We start from the raw sequence: 22,187 nt of genomic DNA, 5'->3' as shown, positions 1-22,187 counted from the left end.
CAAATCCAACACCAAATCCCTGCTTTGTAGTTGTCTCTGAGCTCCCCCAGCACTAGAGTCTAATCCCGCTCTGCACACATAATTTTCTACAATTTCCAGCAATGGTGCTGTCCTCTAGATTGTGGGAAGCCTGTAGAGTCTTGTTACTTTGTGTGGTGGCTTCCCCTCGCTGGAGAACACACCACCAAGGATGAAGGCACTTTGGTATTGGACTGCTGGTTAGCATGTCAGAATTAACCTATATTGGCTTGGTAATTGCTCTTTTTTATCACGTTTAAATATTTGTATTCTTGTTAAATCATTTTTAAATTAACTCTTTGATATGATAATCAATGTTTAAGCCATCTATTGATAACTGGGTTATCTGGGTGGTCCTGAACGGTTCCCATTGCTCAGTTTTCAGTTATCCAATTTTTCTCTCCATTTTTGTTGTAGAGTTTCCTTTATAGCCCAACTTCAATATACTTTATTGCCCACGGAAGGCAATGACCGCTGGTGTCTTTAAATACTCAGTAGAATTTGAAGACTGAGATATGCCTTCTCCTTCCCTGTTTATGTTATAATGCAGGAGATTAACGCTCACACACGCAAAAGTCTGATCCATCTGTAGGAAGAGGAGCTATTTCTACTTTCTCGTCTTACCATCTGTATAGTCTTCAGTCACGGTTCTTTTCTTCTACTCTCTGTCGCAAACTTACACACTTATCTCACGTCTTCTTCCCAATTCTTGTTTCCTTCCAAGTCACTCACTCTCCTTCCCATCCCTCTCCCTGCCTTCTCTTATAATCTTACTTCTTCTGAGTGCAAACTAGTCATTCCACGCACCAGATCACTTCATTGTATCTCCTAAGGTGGAGACACTTGCATATTAAATTAAATGTAATCATAGGCATGCCCATTTTTATTTCACTTATTATATTAGAGGTATGTCTTCACCGGTTGTAAATTAATTTCAAACATCAGCGGATATGCTCTTATTATGCGGCTCCTTGTGAACAGTATTAACATGAAGGAGTCGTATGAAACACTTATGTCACCGAAATGAAACATTTTCACATTTTATATGTGAAGACACGAGGGGATTTACCCAAATTACCCATAAAGAATGAGCTTTGATGTCTTCCCTTTGCATTAAGGGTGATGTAGCCACACTTAAAATGCTTTATCATGCATGATTCCATACTCAGACGTTGAAAGTGGTCCAGGAGGCAGTGATGAAAGCTTCGTCTAGCGCCCATGACAGTTCCACGTATCCACCAAGTGCAGGCGCTGTCTTAGTATTTTCCATTTGTCACCTCATTTGACCCATGTAACAAATACACCAAGTAGGGCAGTTGTTACTCAGCGTTCATACTGAGTAATGAAGGTTAAACTTATCAGTGGCTTGTCCTTGATCAAGACTTGACCATAGGTGACACGAGCCAAGATTCAAACGCAAGCCTCCACCTCTACGGCCCATGTGTTCCCGCCCTCTGAAAAGCACATTTTGGGGGTTTAGTTCTGTATTAGCAAATGTAATGTACAAAGATAACATTTTGCATTACAGAGAGAGGCTGCCAGTAAATCCTGATGTCTACCAACTGAAAAGGGCATACAATGCGGTATCACTCAACTATAAAGAATAATAAAAACTGCAAGTAAGTGAACAAATCGGGAGCTTATCAGCTGAGAGGGGTCACCCAGGCCCAGAAAGACAAACACTGCTTGTTCTTTCCCGGACATGCGTCCTAGCTCTGTTCGTTTTGTTCTTTGTGTTTAACTTGGAGCACATATGGAGGTGAACAAATAGAAACAGGCCGTTGTGGAGGAGCAGGGGAGGGTGCATTGAAGGCATGGGGTTGGGGATGAAGAACCTAGAGGCAGAGTATCAATCAAAATGAAGAGTGTATTTAAAAAAAAGGGGGGGGGGAATGTATGGCCAGGAGCTCCTGAGTCCCCACCTCTAATTGAGGGACAATTGGCAGTTGCAGTTGGTGGAGGAGGAAGAGTAAGTATGTGTGTGTGTGTGTGTGTGTGTGTGTGTGTGTGTGTGTGTGTTGGGGGAGGGGTGTTGTTGGCGTAATGTTATTGTGCACGGTGTGAAGTTTACATTCATATGCTGGTTTCTCTACCCCACTATCTGGTTTCAACCCAGACATGGCATTTTTAATCTAAAATCTCCTGTCTCCAGTTTCTGTAAACATTGTTGACCATTTATTCGCTGTTTTGCTGATAAAAGGTGGCCAGCCAGTACTGGGCAATAGAGAGAATAGGTGGGACTTCTGATCGAAGGGAGGAGACAAACAGGACAGAGGGATTTGGTCACGGGGGGTGGGGGGGTGGGGGAGGGTGGGGGTGTGGAGAGGACACCATGAGATTGCAGCTGGAGCGCAGAAGGCCATGAACTCAAGTATTATAGGGATTTTGGCTGGGAGGGAGCTAGATTACCATAGAGGATTAAAATGGAATATAATGCCGACTAATTGTGCTTTTAGGCAAATTAAATAAGTCATTGTATCTCTGTGTCAATTATTTGGGAACTAGCTGAGTTAAAGAAAAATTATTGATTAATTAATTTCATTTTACAGGGACTTGATGGGGATTGAATGGCTACTGGAAGTAGCCCATTTCCCAGCGAATGGCTCCACGTCATGTACCTATGGGTAGCCCTGATAGTACTCAGTGTTTGTGTGTGTGTGTGTGTGTGTGTGTGTGTGTGTGTGTGTGTTCATATGGAGGCTAGAGGTTGATGACAGGTGTTTTCATTGGTCACTTTCCACTTTCCACCTTTCATCTTTGGGGGAGGTGACTTTTTTCCAATTAAGTTGTAGTGTTTTGTTGAGTTTAAATACATACATTTTACACACACACGTGTGTGTGTACAGATAAACCCACACGGACGTGGACACACACACATGTATGTATATATATAATTCTGGTCACTCTACCCTCCACCTTCACTCATCTCTCTCCTACCCCAATCAACCCCCTTCTCTTCCCTAGCTGCTCCTTTCCCACATTCATGACTTTGGTTTGGTTTTGTGAGCCACTTAGGTCATCTGTGTGACCACTGGTTTCAGACTATCCATTGGAGCCTGCTGGGCTCAACCAGCAGGTCAATGGAAGGCAAGAACTCCTCCTTTCTCTGAATCTATCAGTAGAACTTTTTTGAGAGTATGCTTTCTATACTCCAGCTTCATGCTGGTTGTTGGGAGGCCCTCTCCTGTGCAGACCCAGGATAGCCACTCACAGTTGGTGAGAGCTTTTGACTGCCATGGCTTGCTATGCCATACCCAGAAGATGGCGGTTTTTTGCAACCCTCCTCCCTATTTTCTAACTCTTACTTCCTGGCCCCTCTTTTGCAGTGCTCCACAAGCCTAAGAGGTATGGTATAAATACCTGGTTTAGGGCATCAGGTATGCATGGTACCATCCTAGCTTATTTTCTGAGGCCTCTTACTGGACCCAAAGCTCACTGATGCTGCTGGAATAGCTGGCCAGCAAGTCCCCAGGCCCCTCTCGTCTTTGCGTCCCCGTGCTGGGTTACAACTGTGCCATTAAGCCTGGATTCTTTTTTTCTGCATAGGTGTTGGGGACCTAAGCACTTTGCCAGTGGACCATGTCCTCAGCCCTTTACCAACAGTTAAAAGGGACATGTAGTAAGAGCTCCTTAACTGTCATCACGGCAACAATGTTCCCTTGACATTAAGAATCCTGCCTGTGCGGTTGTCATGTTCACATTGTAAACTGCAGCAGAAAGTCTGTATGCGCTTCACCCCTCCGTGCATCAGCGTCTGCAGTCTCTCTCCATTAGCTATGAACCTCTTAAGGGGAAAAAAAAGTTCTTTTTTGTTTATATTATTTGACTGAATTATTTATTACAGCATCTACTCCATAATTTTGTGAATACACTTTTCTTGAGGGCAAAAAAAAAAATACTGTATCAATATGAAAAAAAATCAGCAAATGTTTTTTTGAGACCCTACTGTGCAGCAGCTGTCTGTTGGGCTTAAGGGATAAAATGGCAAATATATGGACTCTCGTGCAAAGGGAGCAGGGAGGGGAAGAAGGAAAGAATGGGGGTAGGAAGAGAGGGACAGGAAATAAGGAGTGAGGAAGGGAAGAGGAACAGAGAAGAAAGGCATGGAGGAGGGGGAAGGGAAGGGAAGGGAAGAGAGGGAGAGGAAAAATGTAATTTCAGTTTATGACAGGTTCTCCAAAGGAGACCAGAGTTCATGCAGCGGAGGAGCAGTCCTCTTCAGCCGGAGCTGGAGCACTGGGGCTTCATGGGAAGGAGGCAGTCCTTCTGTGTGAAGACTGCTACACTTGCAGATGGGACTCTAGCATAACCGTCACCAGAAAGGCTTCACCCAGCAACTGATGGAAACAGATGTAGAGATCCACAGCCAAACGTTACTCGGAGCTCGGGGAATCCGGCAGAAGACAGGTGGAAGGATTGCAGGAGCCAGAGCGGTCAAGAACACAGCGAGAAAACTACAAATTCAACTAACCTGGGGTCCACAGTGGGTCACAGATATTGAACCGCCTGTGGGACTCCTGACGGTGCGAGCAGGGGCTGTCTCTGATGCTGTTACCTGGCTGTGCATCCCTTTCCTTCTGCTGGGCTGCCTCATCTAGCCTTAATAGGAGAAGGTGCACCTAGTTACTGCAACTTGATATGCCAAGGCTGGACCTCCTTGGGAGGTCTCCTCTGTTCTGAAAAGAAGTGGGGGAGTTGAGAACGGGAGGGGAGGTGGGTGGGTGGGAGGCTGGGAGGAGGGAAGGGATACTGCAGACCAGATGTAAAACAAATAAATAGATAGGTAAATAAAATAATAATAAAAAAAAAAACGAGTAAGGGACAAGCGTGTGAGGCAAAGGGAACAGTAATGCAAGAGTCACTGGAGATTTTGAGGTACAATATAAATTTGGTCTTTTCTGAGTGTCTTCCTCTGTCCTGTCCTCCACAGGACTCTCTAGAGCCTTGAGGATAGTGGATTCTGACTTCAGGGTGCAGGGATGGTGGATAGAAAAAACCCTCCTTTCTTCGGTCCACATTTAAGTTGGAAGGTTCCCGGGGCAACAGCTAAGCCACTCAGAACAAACAGACTCAAACACGGAGGAAGCTGTATTTTTTAACCTGACCTGGCAAGCTCGGAACCCTCACGCGGCTCTTGGATTTCAAGACAGAGTCAATCTCATTCTAATCAGACATGACAAGACTCCTGCTAGCGCAGTTTATGACTTTCTTTGCTGTGGCCCATTTGGGTAGAGGGTCACAGAACATAATTTCTCTCTTTGCATAGCCGCAAGAAAATTACAGTTTAAAAAATTGTGCTACGCTAATCTAAAGAGTCATGGCTCTACTGAAAACTTCTGGTTTCACTGAAGGAATTTGCAGGGAAGAATGATTTTTATCTTATTTACCTTTAGACTGCCGGTGTTCGGCACAGGGCCAGGGACATAGTAGATGCTCAATGAACACTTAAAGATGTAAGATGGAATCATAGTTACAAGTTGCAGTGGAAAAAAAGATAGGAAGATACTTGGGCTTAGGTGCTTGTCACAAATTCTAGCTCAGTACATCCCGTAGTCATGTTTTTTGCTCATATTGATTGGACCATTCGTTTCTAGATTTTCTCTAACAAAACCTACTGCATGGCAGGTATAAGATGAGGCAATCTACATACAATTGCTACAGCACAGCATGGCAGGTATAAGATGAAGCAATCTACACACAATTGCCACAGTACAGCGTGGTTCCATCACAAAGCTGTGGACTTCCCGTTCATGAGGATAGTTATGGGGTCAGAAAAGGATGTTTTGTGGTGTCCTCCCGCATGTGCACCCTGTCGGGGGAGGCAGTGCATGACTGGCTTGCAGACTGCTGGGTTACCCATGCTGTCTGTCTCAGATCGCTCCTGCACGTTGCTCCTCCCTCACCACTAGCCAGAGAAGAAGACCAGAGGAAACACGAATGAGGCAGCTTTGAAATATAGGGGGGTGGGGGGGGATCCAGCAGGTGTCACTCTATAAGGACAAAAGTGGGATGGAGACGGAATCACACCCTTTGGCCATGGCCATACTCACATCTGATGACCACGTCATGTCACAGGGGACCACATCACAGGTGGAAACCAGAAGAGAAAGGATTCTGAACACACTCACCGAGAAACAACAAAGGAAGAGCCAAATCTGAATAAAAGGAACTGACTTCTCTTTTTAGAAACAGCAAGAAGGAATGCCCATCAAGATGAATTTAGGAATAATTTATTGTAACAGATAAGCGTAAAAGATGAGGAAAATGGTAATTAAAAAAAAACATCTTGGAACTTTGTATATTTGGGAATTTGAGTGGGATTTAAAAATTCTTTTTTTCAAAATTATTTATTTATTTATTTATTTTAAAGATTTATTTACTTATTTATTTATTTATTATGAACACAGTGCTGTGCACACGCCCACTGGGCATTAGATCACATTATAGATGGTTGTGAGCCACCATGTGGTTGTTGGGAATTGAACTCAGGACCTCTAGAGGAGCAGTCAGTGCCCTTAACCTCTGTGCCATCTCTCCAGCCCTAAAAATTCTTGTTTGATTTAAATGTGCACAAATCCTCAGACATTGTTCACCCACATTTCTTACTCCAATATTTATTTGTTGGCTTTCTTGAATATTCATCATTCCTCTTCCAAATGAAGCAACAAATGGCTTCATGGTTAAGTCGCTAAAATATTTAGATTTTTATCAGACTAAGCCCCATACATGCTACTACAAATGCAGAGGCTCCTACATCTCACCTGGGACTGTCCCTCCGTGTCAGGGCCACCCTGTAGATGCTTCAGTGGGTTCTAGTCACTGCTGAATTACTTTGCAGGATGAAAAATAGTAACATGTAGTGGACGCAAACATGGTTTTGTTTTGATTCCAAGAGTGGGGTGTGAAATAGACTTGTGTAAGGGTGCGCTGTGTTTTTTCCACTGAAAACTTGTGAGAGAACAGGTGATGTTTGTCCACTGGAAAAGGAACTGGCATGGTCTTTGCCAACTGATAAACATCCTAGCACAGAATCTGAGAATATGTGTGTGTGTGTGTGTGTGTGTGTGTGTGTGTGTGTGTGTGTGTGTGTGTGTGTGTCTATCTCCAAAACAAGAGTGGGGTTTGGGTCTTGGCTGTTCATCACTCCACTTTGACGTGCTCCTAGAGAGAGCTGCTCCAGTGAATGCTTCAAGGTCCTGGGTTCTGGCTGCTGCTCTGGGTTCCAGTGGCTGCTGTTGCAGTCATCTTTGCTGAATTGCTGGTTTGTTGTTTAATGGGTTTGCTGGAATCCTGTTGACTATGCCAGTGGAATCGCTAAAGGTCCACTTCTCCTGTTCCCATTAACCTCTTTTCTCTCCTGTCTAATGTAGGTGGGTTGGAAGGGAGGTATAAGCATTAAAGAATCCCAAATAAAGTAGATTTGAAAAAGTTCAAAGCCTACTGTAACAGGCGGAATTGCTTAAGATATAAAGAAAGATATGTCTCATTCTTGTTATGAAATTTCCAGAAGAGTGTTTAAAAGCCTCCGGGCTGTCCATTCAGGCATTTCTGGAGTGAAGCATCTTTGGATCCAGGTTAAGATGTCACCAAGAGAGATGAGCACAAAGCTTTCTTCTGTTGCTGCTGCTGCTGCTGCTGCTGCTGCTGCTGAAACTTGATGTTGTGACATCACCCGACTTTAAAAGAGAGCTTTTCCTGTTTCCTTCTTAGCTGACCAGTGGCAGAGGGTTAAACACGGCTTAAAACCCGGTACAAATATGAGAATGTACTCTTGGTGGAAAGCTATTTCACAGGATGGAAGGAACGGATTCAGCATGGTGGTTTCAGTGGGGAAGCTGTGTGCCCCGCACAGCCTCTGATGACCCTTCCTGGTAAGGTTCCAGCCACTTACTTTGTCTGGCAGTTTAGCAAAGAGAGTTCCTGGGAGCCAGAAAAGCATCAGGTGACACCATGGTACCCCATTTGGGGGAATGAGATGACCTAAGACCAATAACTGATTGAAATCATGGATGGTGTCCAATGCTCTATAAGTCATGTCCCCTATATGCCCAGAACAATGACAAAGCTTAATTTGACAAGAAGACACAATGAGAGATTAATAGTAACGGGTAATGATAAAATACAACAGTTGTAACAGTATGCTATAGTAAAGTGGCTGACGTTACCGAATGATATTTGGGCACCATTAAGGAAAATTATGGTTATGTGAACACAAATGCTACAATACCCTGGCCATTAAGCTGATGACTGAGGAAGCTACTAAGAGGGTAGTGTATACAGTGTGGTTACAGAGGACAAAATAATGACCCACAATTTAGCCAGAGTGTAGTGACACACAAGGGATCATCTTACAACTCAGAACTGTGTATGGTTCAAAACACACAAACATTTGGTCCTGGAATTTCTCATGTAATAGTGTCAAATTGAGACTGACCACAGGTAACTGAAATGTAAAATCATAGGCTGGGGAGAATGGCCTAGGCATTAGATTGATGTTATTTGTAACAAGAACTGAAGTGGGAGTATTTGAATATAGAGCTAAAATTGGTTGTCAGAGGATGATAATAGAAAAACGAGCATATGAAAGTAAAAATACCTGTGTTTACCTACTAGAGAACTATGTTATAGGATTAATTGACATGATTATTTTAAAATCATACTTTGGTAATAAAATCTCAGAGGAGTTTACTTTCACACGCAACCTAGAACTATAATCTGGATGAATGAGGAACGAGCACGGTGGATTCTAGAATGCTATTTTTTCATGTATGAACATAAATGAACATGTTAGAGAAAGACTAATGGGACATCTGCAATAACTACCCAAAGCAAGAGGAAACCAAGAGCTGCCGGAAGGTAGGGAGAAGCAGTGACCAGAAAGGCATGGCCATCCCTTTACCATGTCATTAATATGAGACGTCCATGTCATTAATATGAGACTTCCATGTCACTAATATGAGAAGATGGAGTGTTTGGATTCACACAAGACTATTTCCAGTACAAACACCACATGAATAACCGTTTTCACCCTTGTACATGCCACATTCTTGAGAGAGCCTTTCTTTCTCTGTTTGCACAATTGTTTTAAAATAATCCTTAGTCTATAGCGTGTCTTTCAGGATAATGGCTAGTTATACAAAGCGCTTCCTTTCTGTGTGACTAACCCTACCAAGTGGTGGTCAACAGGGATCACAGTGGCACGTGGGCTAGAGGAAGACAAAGTGAACTGAGCCAGTGTCCAAGATGTGAAACGCATCCTGATTCAACACCATCCCATGCTCACCCGCCTTCTATCAGCAGTGCCCAAGACTCAGCGCATGCCTCAGTTACAGCGGCTAGCCCAGCCGCTCTTTGAACAGCATTTATAAAGACAAAAAACAGTCCCTTAAGGGCTCTTACCTTCTCTTTCTTTGCTTTCTCTGTCAGAGAGCACCTGTAAAAGAAAATTGCAACTCTCTTAATATCTCAAAATTGTGCTCATTTTATAAAAAGAAAACTCAAATTTGAAACGACAAACAAAAATCAGATAGCAAAATAAGTATCAAACCGCCTCCTGAAATAAGACTGCAAAGTTGACTGGAGCATTGCTCTTACATTACGTTAGCATCCACGCATCTCACTTGTTCAGGGGGAGATGTATTTAGCTTATTTTTCTATAGCTTGAGTAAGGATTTGCATAATCCTGTTTGTCGCTTTAGTAACTGAGAAGAAAACTGATTCTAGTTCTGTTTGCTACTTCTTTGCCCGATGTCACCAAAAGCCTGTCATCACGAAATCCTGTCTGTGCTCTGCATTTCACAAGAGACAGGATAGACTACTGACACCCCACTCCCACCCCTGTTCCTTAAGAAAGATAACCCCATGGCTTCTTTGCCTCTACTCTGTCCCTGCTGTGTTTTCTACCTCGATGACTGTTCCTTGTCATTTTCTTGATGGCTTCCATTTCCTGAGTTCTTTTAATGGGTTGATTTCATTTACTTTAATTTTTAAAAGATTGTGTGTGCATCTCTGTACCATACGCATGCAGTGCCCACAGAGGCCAGAAGATGCTGAGAACTGGAGTTACAGGCAGTTATATATAAGCCACCATATGGGTGCTCTTAACGGAACCCAGATTCTCTGCAAGAGCAACCAGTGCTCTTAAGCTCTGAGCTATCGCTCCAGGCCTGATTTCATTTACTCTAGGAAGCCTGTTAGCATTCCATCTCTGGGCTTCCTCAACCATATCTTTTAAAAAAAAATTTATTTATTTATTATGTATACAGTGCTCTACCTGCACGTACACCTGCACACCAGAAGAGGGCATTAGATCACATTATAGATGGTTGTGAGCCACCATGTGGTTGCTGGAAATTGAACTCAGGACCTCTGAAAGAATAGCCAGTGCTTTTAACCTCTGAGCCATCTCTCTAGCCCCTCCTCAACCATATCTTGATAGAGAGTTAAAGAGTACATATGCTAATAATGAAAATAATATGTTTGACAAAAATTGGAGAATCTAGTCAGACTGCTTGATTTCTAAATAAATCAGTGCAACCAAGGTGAAATAGGATTGCCTGGAAAGCCAAAATAGTTGGCATATGTTTCGCTAAGTATAATTTTGTCCCAAACATTGACTATTTCTTTTAAAGGTGCAGAGACTTTGGCTGAGCATGGTGACACAGGTCTCTAATCAGGCACTCTGGAAGTTGAAGCAGAAAGATCATTGGTTCAAGGTCAGCCTGAACCACATTATAAGTTTCTGTACTTTCAAAAATGTATAGAAAGAAAAGAAATAAGGGGTGGGGGATGGCACATAGATTATACAAACACATTTATATAGCTATGTACACATAATAAACATAAAGTACCATGATGAGAAACATACAATTTAAAACAGTCACAATCAGTATCCCTAAAAAAACCAAAACCAAACCCTGAAAAGCACTACTACAATTTAAATATGTGGGAGATATTTAAAACTGTGGTAACTGATGCAATAACTTCCGAAGGTTGTTATAAGAAGATTAATTTCTAATATAAGTTAAGGTAGGAAGAATAAATGTATGAAACGTTAATTCTAAAGCCATCACATATGTGATGATGAGCATGACCTTCTGTGGTGACTGAGTAGCCTCTGGGCAAAGCATCTTGGGAGTTCATCCCGTATGATCTTGTTGACTGTTTACACCTTCTCATGGAGGGGTGGGGAGGGGAGGGCCACAAGGCCCCCACCAGAGTATCTAGCATCCCTACAGTTGTATGCAACTCTGCCTCAATTGCGAATCAACTAGGGGACCAGCTAGGATGTGTGTGTGTGTGTGTGTGTGTGTGTGTGTGTGTGTGTGTGTGTGTGTGTGCACATACTAGGGAAGACTAGGGGAAGGGGCTTCATGTATGAAGCTATAAGGAAGCCTTCATCTTTTCCGGGTAAAAGCTTCTTAGGGGCAGCCTGTTGTGAGGGGGATGACCACACCCCTGTAGGTAGCCCCTCACCTGTGCTCCATAAGGAACACCGATAAACCCATAGTTCCCCCAGAATGAACTTGGCTGACTCATGCCTCAGTTTGTCCCTAGGACCCTAGAAGGAGGGGTAGACATTGCTGATGTTGCCACCCGGGAAGAAATTTTAGCAATCACTTTTGCATGTGTGTATTGCCATATTTATAACACCATTTTCACTTCACAGCCCTAGATCTCAGGGGTTTGGAGGAGATGCTGCCGGGTGAAGGGAGTCCCAGAGATGGACGGTGGTGTGACATAAGCACAACAACATCACTGGGCATCTGTTCTCAATTACTAAGATGGTGAATTTCATGTTTATAGGACTCCTACAAAAAATCCTTACTGAACAGCACAGCCTATAGCCACCTTTTCTACTACATCCTATTTCAGGCACCTCTACCTAGAAATCCAAATTACACACTAGAAGCTAATTAGAACCAGAACTAATAACCCATGAATCCTATATTCTAAATGTGCTTATGAGTATCCAGTAGAGATACTGATCACCAAGCCGGGCACGCTGGCGCACACCTTTAATCCCAGCACTCAGGAGGTAGAGGCAGGCAGATCTCTGTGAGTTCGAGGCCAGCCTGGTCTACAAAGTGAGTCCAGGACAGCCAAGGCTACACAGAGAAACCCTGTCTCACTCCGCCAAAGGTATTGATAATTTCATATAGCTCTGATAGTTGTGAGATTGGAATCAGACAAGGAAACATGAGCAAAGCTACCGCTTGGAGCAGAGTATAGGGTGATGCCAGCTCTTTGCTGGGGCCACTAGTGTAAGATGACCTGTCTCCATACCACCAGTGGGCTACGCCTCTGGGTATTTAAATTAATACATCAAATACCCAAGGGGTTACTCAGCACATAGAAATACACATTGTGCTTGGCTCAGTCTTTCTGTTGCATGGGTGTGTGAGAGCATGCACATGGCCCAAACCAGAGTTAGGAATCCTAGAATTACTGAACCAGCATCATGGGAATTGTGTAAGTAACTGTTAGAACACCTCTCCTGGAGAGATGGTGACAGGCCATTTGTTGCTTCTCGAAGACCACAAATGGTAGGGACCACACTTGGGTGGGCTCATTTCCTGCTTGATTAGTACTGAATTCTGTACAAGCCACTTGTCTCGCTTGGTAAAAATCTCCCTGAAGGTGTTTCATTTTGTAATACCTAAAGTCACAGTAATTCTAAATCCGTGTCCACACATAATCCAATATGAAAAACAACTTAAGCGTGTGCTTTGTGCTGGGGCTGAATTAAAACGCAGTTGGTCTTCAGGTTAAATTTATCCTGATATGGAACCAAAGAGATCGCTCAGTGATTAAGAGCACTGGCTGCCAGATTTAGTTCCCAGCACCCACATGACAGCTTACAACCATCTGTATCTCCAGTTTTGGGGGTCTGATGCCCTTTTCTTGTCTCCATAGGCACTGGATGCATAGGATGCACAGACATACATGCAGACATAACATTCATACATATAAAATAATGAATACCAAAAAGCCTAAATTAAAAATTATATTGATATGTACCCAATGCTAAATCAGAACAGAGAGCAGTACTGTGTGTGTGTGTATATATATATATATATATATATATATATATATATATATATATATATATATATATATATAAATTTTTACTGAGAAGCTCTGCCTCACAGGCATATCGTGTTTAAACCAAACCAATAAACATATTAACTACGATTGTACTGGTCAAACTAGAAAGCTGCAGTAACACCTGCTGCTCATGAAACACAAAGGACCCATTTGTTCCTAATGCCCTCATATAAACTTTTAAGACCAAAAGTGCAGATAAAATCCCAGTGTAAACAAAATGTTGGGCAAACGCATGAGCCATTGTACTATTTGTGCTCTCCTTTACTCAGGCCCCACCTGCTGGTTCCAACTGAGTGGGTTGCAGTGAGCAGCAAGTCTGATTTAATACTGCTGAACTTCTTAAAGCTTAAGCATGGGAAAGGCTGTGGCATCTCACCACCACGAAGCTCATTTCCGTTGACAAATGTAAGATATGTAAGTATTACACATTGACTTTGACCCAACTAAGTTAAGATTGACTGGCTTTTGTTGTGAAAATATAAGAAAAAAATGTTTGAATATTGGCTACCTAATAGATCATGTACAAATTACACATGGTGGAGAAGAAAGCATTTCAACATATTATAAGCTTTAATTACTTGCTTTAAGAAGCCCTGCTTTAAAAAGAGTTTCAACTAGACTATGGCTAATGAAGTAAATGTAATAATACTTATTATTAAATGAACTGAAACTTTTTTTATTGACCTTAAATTAGAGTTCAAAATATTTCTAGCCTAGCTTTATGGGAAGGCTCTGCCTAGCAATGAAACCATACTTTCCCAGAACAAATTTTAAAAAACCTGGAGACATTTTTAATTGGTGGGAGAGAAGAGGTTGGGTATATGACAGCTTTTCTCAAATAGCTGTGCTATGAAAGCAAAGTCCAGGAATTCTGCAAAAGGATGGAGGAGACACAGGATGCACTTTAAATCTACTCCTCATTTTTTTTTTATTTCCCTGGTTTCTTATATATCTGACACGTGTGATACTTATTTTCATTGTTATGAACCATCTCAATAAACATTGATATAAGAGTTTTATGAAGCCGGGCATGGTGGCGCATACCTTTAATCCCAGCAGGAGGCAGAGGCAAGCGAATCATTGTGAGTTCGAGGTCAGCCTGGTCTACAAAGTGACTCCAGGCTCCAGGACAGCCAAGACTACACAGAGAAACCCTGTCTCTAAAAACAAAAACAAAAACAAAAAACCAAAAACCAAAAACCAACCAAACAAAAAAAACCAACAACAAAAAACAAAACAAAACAAAAAGTACCCCCCCCAAAGAGTTATATGAAAATCTACTTTTGTGGATGTGAGTATTTTTGTTTTGACCTATGATGTATAAATATGTTTCCAAATACAAATTTTGATACATATATATTTGAAACGTGAGTTGTAATACATAATTTCAGACACGTAATCTAATGCAAAAAAAGTCATCTTTACTAGTTCAGTGAATCTAGTAATGATGCTATTTAATAAAATATGACGTTTTAATAAGAGTTTTTGACATCTGGTGCTAATAAAAAGGAGTTTATATTTTACAGTTAGCATTTAAGGGAAAGAACATGACTGTAGTTTTACTACTTATCACAGAGCACAGATTGTGTAGACCACATTTGGGAAGGTTCGTTTTTGTTTTGTTTCTTGGTTGGTTTACATTAAGAAATGAGTTGTTTAGTGTATATGTAGTATAAAAGATTTAGGCCAATTTTCGGAATGAATAAACCAAGAAAGAAGCATTAAATTACAACAGATTCTTAATAACAAACTGATTACAGTGTTTTCCAGGATCGAGGTTACTGAATAAAGTTCATTCGAAAACGATAATCATAGGAATTTTGCATCTGGATAAACAGTTAAAGCAAGGCTTTCAGGGCGCGGACCCCATGGGGCCCCCAAGAATGTCCGTCTGTGTGCAGCTGCATTCCCTCTCGGCAAATGTGAGCCAGCCCTCATTCAAGGCAGGATTGACGGCTGGCAGCTGGCAGCTGGGGACAGTGTTGCTCAAGCAGCCTGCTAGGCCCAGGGTCTGCAGATGCTGTCCTCATCTCACCAGGCCTTGCCAACCACGACCTGGGTGCAGTCTGCCCTGCTCCTGTTTGCTTGGAGTTCTTGTCTCCCTCCCTTCATCTCCTGTGTTGAGTGTCTTCTCTTATACAGCAGCAGGTGACATCAATTGTTCCCCAACTCTCATCCTATGCTTACTTATGGAAAATATATTTATCTGGAACACCAATATGTGTGTGTGTGTGTGTGTGTGTGTGTGTGTGTGTGTGTGTATTTTTTAGTGGATTTTGTTGGAACATTTACAAAACATGGCTAGATGTTCATGAGCATTTGGCAGGTGCTAGCAGCAGGAGGTCGTAGGACTATGAGACAATCAGAGAAACAAACACTTCTCTAAGAGTAAAGCAAAGGTATAAATTAGCTCAAATGTCAAACATTTACTTCTTAATTTAGCTTAGAATTCTTTACAGATAATATGAAAGTGTTTGTGTTGGGGGCCAGCATGAGGGAGGGCTAGGTCGGGAGAGAGAGCCCAGGCGTTTCCCCATCTGTGCTTTGGCGGCTCTCAGACTACATGTCTCACCCTACACAGGGCTTTAGACTTCCCTCTACCCCAGCAAATGTGAACACTGGAAATACTGGCTTTTGTTTCCTTTACAGTGTTAATAGACAGGCTGAGCATCTATGGCCCCAAATCTGATCTAAAGCTGCTGGAGAGATGGCTCACTGGTTAAGAGCACTGGCTGCCTTCGCAGAGGCCCCGGCTTTCATTTCAGCACCCACGTGGCAGCTCACAACTGCCTGCAACTCCAGTTCCAGGAGACCTGCATGGTCCTTCGTGTGTGCCCTGTACAGACTTGCAGGCAAACATTTTTACCCAGAAAATAAGTATTTTTTTTGAAAGGTGCTGCTTAGGTTGGCTGTAGGAAGCTTCTGCTGTTTGTAGCCTGGCTACTTGGAGAAGAGATCAAGGCAGCATGGATGAGGGAGTGTGCGAGCACGCAGTAGGCAAACTGAGGACACAGGTAACTCAGAAGCTGCTTAGCTTTAGCCAGGGCCCTGAGCTGTGCTGTGTGGACACAGAAAACAAAAAGCTTCCTGCCTATGCAGAAGAATTTTGCTACTTTGGATCAAAGATATAAGGACTTAATTTGAAAAGAACCTTCTTTGAGCCCAGTGACAATGGAAGACAGAAGGAAAAACAACAACAACAGCAAACAAGACTAGGGCCATAAGTCCAACACCATGGGCTACGACACACAGAAGCCAATTACAGCCGGGGAGTTTAGACAAAAAAAAAACAAAGATGAAGAGGGCAGACCCAACTTCCAGGTGTGAACAGAATGTAGCCCTTTCCCACAGGAAGAGCCACGATGGTGGAGAGCCTTGCCAATGGGCTGTTACTGAGATCAAACAGCATTAGGAGACCTTGGGAGAAGCAGGGAGCAATCTTGGATCCATTCTGTGAGGCAGGAGTTGGGGGAGGAAAACCTAGGCAGTGCTGTGGGCTGCGCTGCTTCCGGTACACAGAAGTGAAGCGCGGTGAAGAGGAGACGAAGATGGAGGGCCAGGTCTCATGACAACAGCTGGCAAACCCTGGACATTTGCTAGCACACATTACTCTCTGGCATGAGGATTGCAAGCAAGCTTTTCTGTCAAATCTTACTCATTGCTGATTTTTTTTTCGGCGGCTTTGGATTAATTTAGAATGGTTTCTACCTTTTCAAATAAGTTTTTTAAAAAAGTCAAATGAAAACTATTATGTGATACAAGAAAATCAGATAATATCTAATTTTCTTTTTAAAAATTACATTTTTATTTAGTGTGTGTTTTAAAAACATTGTATTACGTGTGTGTGTGTGTGTGTGTGTGTGTGTGTGTGTGTGTGTGTGTTTACATCACAGAAAACATGTGTAAGTAAGGAGACAACTTTGTGTAAGTTGGTTCTCTCTTTCTACCTCGTGGGTCCTTGGTGTCAAACTCAGGCCATCAGTTTTTGTGCCAACCACCTGTCAATTTCAATATTAGAAATAGAAGTTTATTGGAATACAGTTGTGGTCACCTATTTGCAATTTGTTGGCACCTACACTGTGCACCAGTCTCCCACACCTACCACAACAAAATCACAGATCAAATGGCTTAGACAGTAGCCACATGACTCTGACTTGCACACTAGTGAAAACACTGAAAAACCAATTGTAAAAAGATGAGAGCAGCTGCTGCATGCCAGGAAACAAAGATAAAAATAAAAACGAGCAGATGATTTCCAAACCTCGAGGCAGGCAAGGGAAGCTACTGACCCAGGTGCTTTTCTGTGGTGGAATACATGGAAATCTGGCACATTCTTTTAACTCTGCAACCATGAGGTTCCTAGCTTTCCCCTCCAGTCTTCCTATACATTGCCTTTGATACCTGCTTTATTCCTCCCATCCATCATGATCTGTGGTTGCATCATGGCTGTTCTCTATCGATCTTATTTTGTCTATTCCTGTATCCCCACCACACTTTACCCAGGACCCATCCTCAAAACCATGTCTGACAGACAGCGTTGTGCTTTGGTCTGTGTCCCTCTCGGATGGGTTCTTGCCGCCTTTAGGATGGGCACTGTAGGACCCGGCTTCCCTGATGGAACTTCACACTGCTCTCCTCCGCTACCCACAGTCTACCTGAGGAAGTGGCACATGTCATGTTGTGGGGCATCCCAGGTTGGATAAGGTACCTTCTGAGAATTGTGTGATAATAAATCATATTTCCGTAAAGAAATAGCATTGCACAGCATGGCCTGGCACTGTGGCCTTTCATAATCAGATTATCATCCACTGTCAGGTAAATGATTTGACACCAAGCCAAGGAGAATAAAACTTAACTATAAAGCACCTCTATGTTCCAAGCAAGCAAAATATTTTCAGATCCTCAGCACTGCACACGAGACACAAATGCGGTTACTTTTCATCTATATTTTATTTTCTCACTCACCTTTAATGGGTTTGCATATGAATATGATATAAAAGTTTAAAGGCTGAGAAGATAAATGAAAATCACTACTATGTGAAAATAGTAGACATTTCGAAACCCAACAGAGTAAGTTGAAAAGGGGACGTGCGTGATTGTACATTTAGTTGATATTCCTAAATTGCTTTGAAGGCAGAAACCATGAACTGAATATAAAGTAGCATACATCAGAAGGTGGCTTGTTTTGAACTCCAAAGTCTTGTAAAGCCCAAAACACAAATTTAAGACATACATAGGGAAACACAGTTCCTGATATGTGGACTGTATCACAGCACACATAAATCAAAATATTTCCCCAAGGATACACTAGTGTGTGTTGGGTAGCAGACACTTTCGTGCTGCCAGATGGCACTAAAAGGGGGAGATTTGCTGCTGGGAGTTTGTCTTCAGTAGAGAATTGGACAGAACTGTAGGTGGGGGTGGGGATGGGGGTGAGAGGGTTTCATTTAGGAGGTACTGGGCACAGTGAAAGAACTCTTCTCAGAGGAAAACAGTGGTGGCTCTTATCTTAACACTGGATGCCTTGGGCTTGCACATTTAAGCTAAGCCCCTAACAGCAGCAGTGGCAAGCCCTTGGAAGTCGGCGAGTCAGGTGGGAGAGCCTACTACCCTGCCATCCAGCGAATAAGCCAACCATAGATTGAAGACATTGTTTAAACTTGGGTCTGTCCTGAATAGATACAGAATTTGTCTTCATTAGTCCCTAAGAAATACAATATGGCAAGTGTTCACACTGTACTAGATATTATAAGTGGTCTTGAGGTAGCTGAGAACATATGGGGGGATGTGAATAAGTTGTAAGCAAATACTACAGCAATTTATAGAGGGCATTTGAGTATCTTCAGATTTGGGTATTCAAGAAAAATCTTGGAAAGAACTTCTCACTGATACTCAGAGGCAACCATTTGTTTTTTTGTTTTTGTTCTGTTGTTGTTGTGTGTGTGGTTTTTTCTTTTGTCTTGTTTTTTAAAATTTTTTATTATTTTTGTTTTGTTTTATTTTCTGAGACAGGGTTTTCCCCTGTAACCCTGGCTTTCCTGGACTCACTTTGTAGACCAGGCTGGCCTTGAACTCATAGAGATCTGCCTGCCTCTGTCTCCCCAAGTCCTGGGACTAAAGATGTGCACACTACGCCCAGTCTGGCAATCGTATTTTAATCATCACATGAGCTCTAAGACACAGGTGTTATTATCAATTCTACTTTATAGATGACACAAGCATTTGACATCAGGTCTGATCCATAGGCCAGAATCAATAATATCTTTGAATTGCTGTTTTAGGGGCCATCCATGAAGTAGTCACACCTACACCTTTTGGGAAATTCTGATTAGTCACCACACTTGTATTACTTAAACAGAGCTGGGGGGCAAGTATTTTGAGACTCAGGCAAGATACAATTGTTGCATCCCCTTCCTTGCAATTAATTAATTGCATTTAGGAATAAGCCAATCACTGTGTGAGAATGGCTCCCAGGGTTTCAAGCTTCTGCTTGGAATCTCACAGTGCCCCTTGCCACAAAGGCTCTCCCAAGCAGATGTCCTCTCAGGCATCTAGTCCAACATTCTGAGTCATAATTCATCATTCTCTGCACAAGAACTCTTAATTTTAAATGTTTTGTCCTTAGTGTACTTATTGGTCTCTTTATCTGGTCAATCCATTGACATGCAATAGCAACTGCTGTGGTTGGGTTGTGCTTCACCAAAGTCCATGTGATGGAAGCGAGATCTCTAAGACTGGGGTGGTGGAGAAAGGCTAAGTACGGAGGCACCTTATATTTCATGGGTTTATCATTTCAAGACTGGAACCCTCAGGAAGGAAGTGGCTAACACTTCTGCCCTTTGACCTCAGCCTCACACCCAGGGACAATACAGGATGATGAAGGGAGCAAGTCCTCAGCCTTACACTAGGAGGATGAAGGGAGCAGATCCTCAGCCTTACACTAGGAGGATGATGAAGGGAGCAGACCCTCAGCCTTACACTAGGAGGATGATGAAGGGAGCAGATCCTCAGCCTTACACTAGGAGGATGATGAAGGGAGCAGATCCTCAGCCTTACACTAGGATGATGATGAAGGGAGCAGACCCTCAGCCTTACACTAGGATGATGATGAAGGGAGCAGACCCTCAGCCTTACACTAGGATGATGATGAAGGGAGCAGACCCTCAGCCTTACACTAGGATGATGATGAAGGGAGCAGACCCTCAGCCTTACACTAGGATAATGATGAAGGGAGCAGATCCTCAGCCTTACACTAGGATGATGATGAAGGGAGCAGACCCTCAGCCTTACACTAGGATGATGATGAAGGGAGCAGACCCTCAGCCTTACACTAGGAGGATGATGAAGGGAGCAGACCCTCAGCCTTACACTAGGATGATGATGAAGGGAGCAGACCCTCAGCCTTACACTAGGATAATGATGAAGGGAGCAGATCCTCAGCCTTACACTAGGATGATGATGAAGGGAGCAGATCCTCAGCCTTACACTAGGATGATGATGAAGGGAGCAGACCCTCAGCCTTACACTAGGAGGATGATGAAGGGAGCAGATCCTCAGCCTTACACTAGGATGATGATGAAAGGAGCAGATCCTCAGCCTTACACTAGGATGATGAAGGGAGCAGATCCTCAGCCTTACACTAGGATGATGATGAAGGGAGCAGATCCTCAGCCTTACACTAGGATGATGATGAAAGGAGCAGATCCTCAGCCTTACACTAGGATGATGAAGGGAGCAGACCCTCAGCCTTACACTAGGATGATGATGAAGGGAGCAGACCCTCAGCCTTACACTAGGAGGATGATGAAGGGAGCAGATCCTCAGCCTTACACTAGGAGGATGATGAAGGGAGCAGACCCTCAGCCTTACACTAGGATAATGATGAAGGGAGCAGACCCTCAGCCTTACACTAGGATGATGATGAAGGGAGCAGATCCTCAGCCTTACACTAGGAGGATGATGAAGGGAGCAGATCCTCAGCCTTACACTAGGATGATGAAGGGAGCAGATCCTCAGCCTTACACTAGGAGGATGATGAAGGGAGCAGATCCTCAGCCTTACACTAGGAGGATGATGAAGGGAGCAGACCCTCAGCCTTACACTAGGAGGATGATGAAGGGAGCAGATCCTCAGCCTTACACTAGGAGGATGATGAAGGGAGCAGATCCTCAGCCTTACACTAGGAGGATGATGAAGGGAGCAGATCCTCAGCCTTACACTAGGATGATGATGAAGGGAGTAGATCCTCAGCCTTACACTAGGATGATGATGAAGGGAGCAGATCATCAGCCTTACACTAGGAGGAGGATGATGAAGGGAGCAGTCCCTCAAAAGCTACTGATAATGTGTTCTTGAGAAATAATTTTTTATTCATTAATAATGACCTAATTTTAAGCATTCTGTTACAACATGACAAAACACATCACTTCTAGCCTCTTTGTGTGGTGACTTTTCACCAGTTGAACGACAAGAGAGATTATAGTGTCATTGCCAGGACGAGGCTCTTCTTCCTGTTCTGGTAGTGGGATACAAGGCATTGCAGGAACCTACATAAGGGCAAAGTATTCAGAAGAAAAGAACTTCGAGACCCTGAATATTACAGAACAGGAAGCCACCAAGAAAACAAGCCTTACAGTGTTGTGGTTGAGCATTATTTATTTGAACAATCTGTTTCTTATCACAGGCTCAGCCCACCAGACATTGCACTAGCTCCTTTATTTAATCATTATAAGAGAGAAGGCATTGCTACTATTTGGAACCCACAGAAACAAAACTAGTGCTTCTCTAGGTTAAGAAACCTTCACAGTGTCACAAGGGAGCTTCAGAACCTGTGTTCAACCCAAGATTGCTCCGTTCTTACTGCCCAGGTCTTACCTTACGTTACCTGACCCCTCCCTCTTAAAACCAGTCAGCTCCAGTGATACCAAAGATTAAAGTTCTGGAGCTATCCTTCCCCAGTCTTGGGACCATTGTGAACCATGTTTTCAAGACTTTTGCCTCCCCCAGTTCCAGAAGGTTGGGGTTACGGGGGCTCTCTCTTACTCTGAGTATTGGCAGAAAGA

General features: G+C 43.0%; 2 long non-coding RNA genes across 3 annotated transcripts in view; one reads left to right on the top strand and one right to left on the bottom strand.

Moving 5' to 3' along the window:
* The window catches only part of LOC311587362, a 179,116-nt gene that overhangs the window by 51,361 nt on the left and 105,568 nt on the right, over positions 1–22,187 (bottom strand). The window contains exon 2 of the long non-coding RNA XR_014775837.1: positions 9,418–9,451. This is a non-coding gene — a long non-coding RNA (uncharacterized lncRNA). The remainder of the gene's footprint in view (positions 1–9,417; positions 9,452–22,187) is intronic.
* Positions 1–22,187, top strand: part of LOC311587360 — a 38,455-nt gene that overhangs the window by 10,132 nt on the left and 6,136 nt on the right. The window contains exons 3-6 of one of the 2 annotated variants that reach the window (XR_014775833.1): positions 1,547–1,637; positions 10,650–10,733; positions 13,395–13,539; positions 14,886–15,613. This is a non-coding gene — a long non-coding RNA (uncharacterized lncRNA). Of the gene's footprint in view, positions 1–1,546; positions 1,638–10,649; positions 10,734–13,394; positions 13,540–14,885; positions 15,614–22,187 lie in introns of those variants that run through there. The other variant, XR_014775832.1, reaches the window with a different exon arrangement.

Source organism: Acomys minous (assembly GCF_964271855.1).
Source record: "Acomys minous genome assembly, chromosome: 16".
In the NCBI taxonomy this organism is placed as follows: Eukaryota; Metazoa; Chordata; class Mammalia; order Rodentia; family Muridae; genus Acomys; species Acomys minous.
Note: the sequence above shows the minus strand (reverse complement) of the source record. Positions and strands in the feature narration are given on the sequence as shown.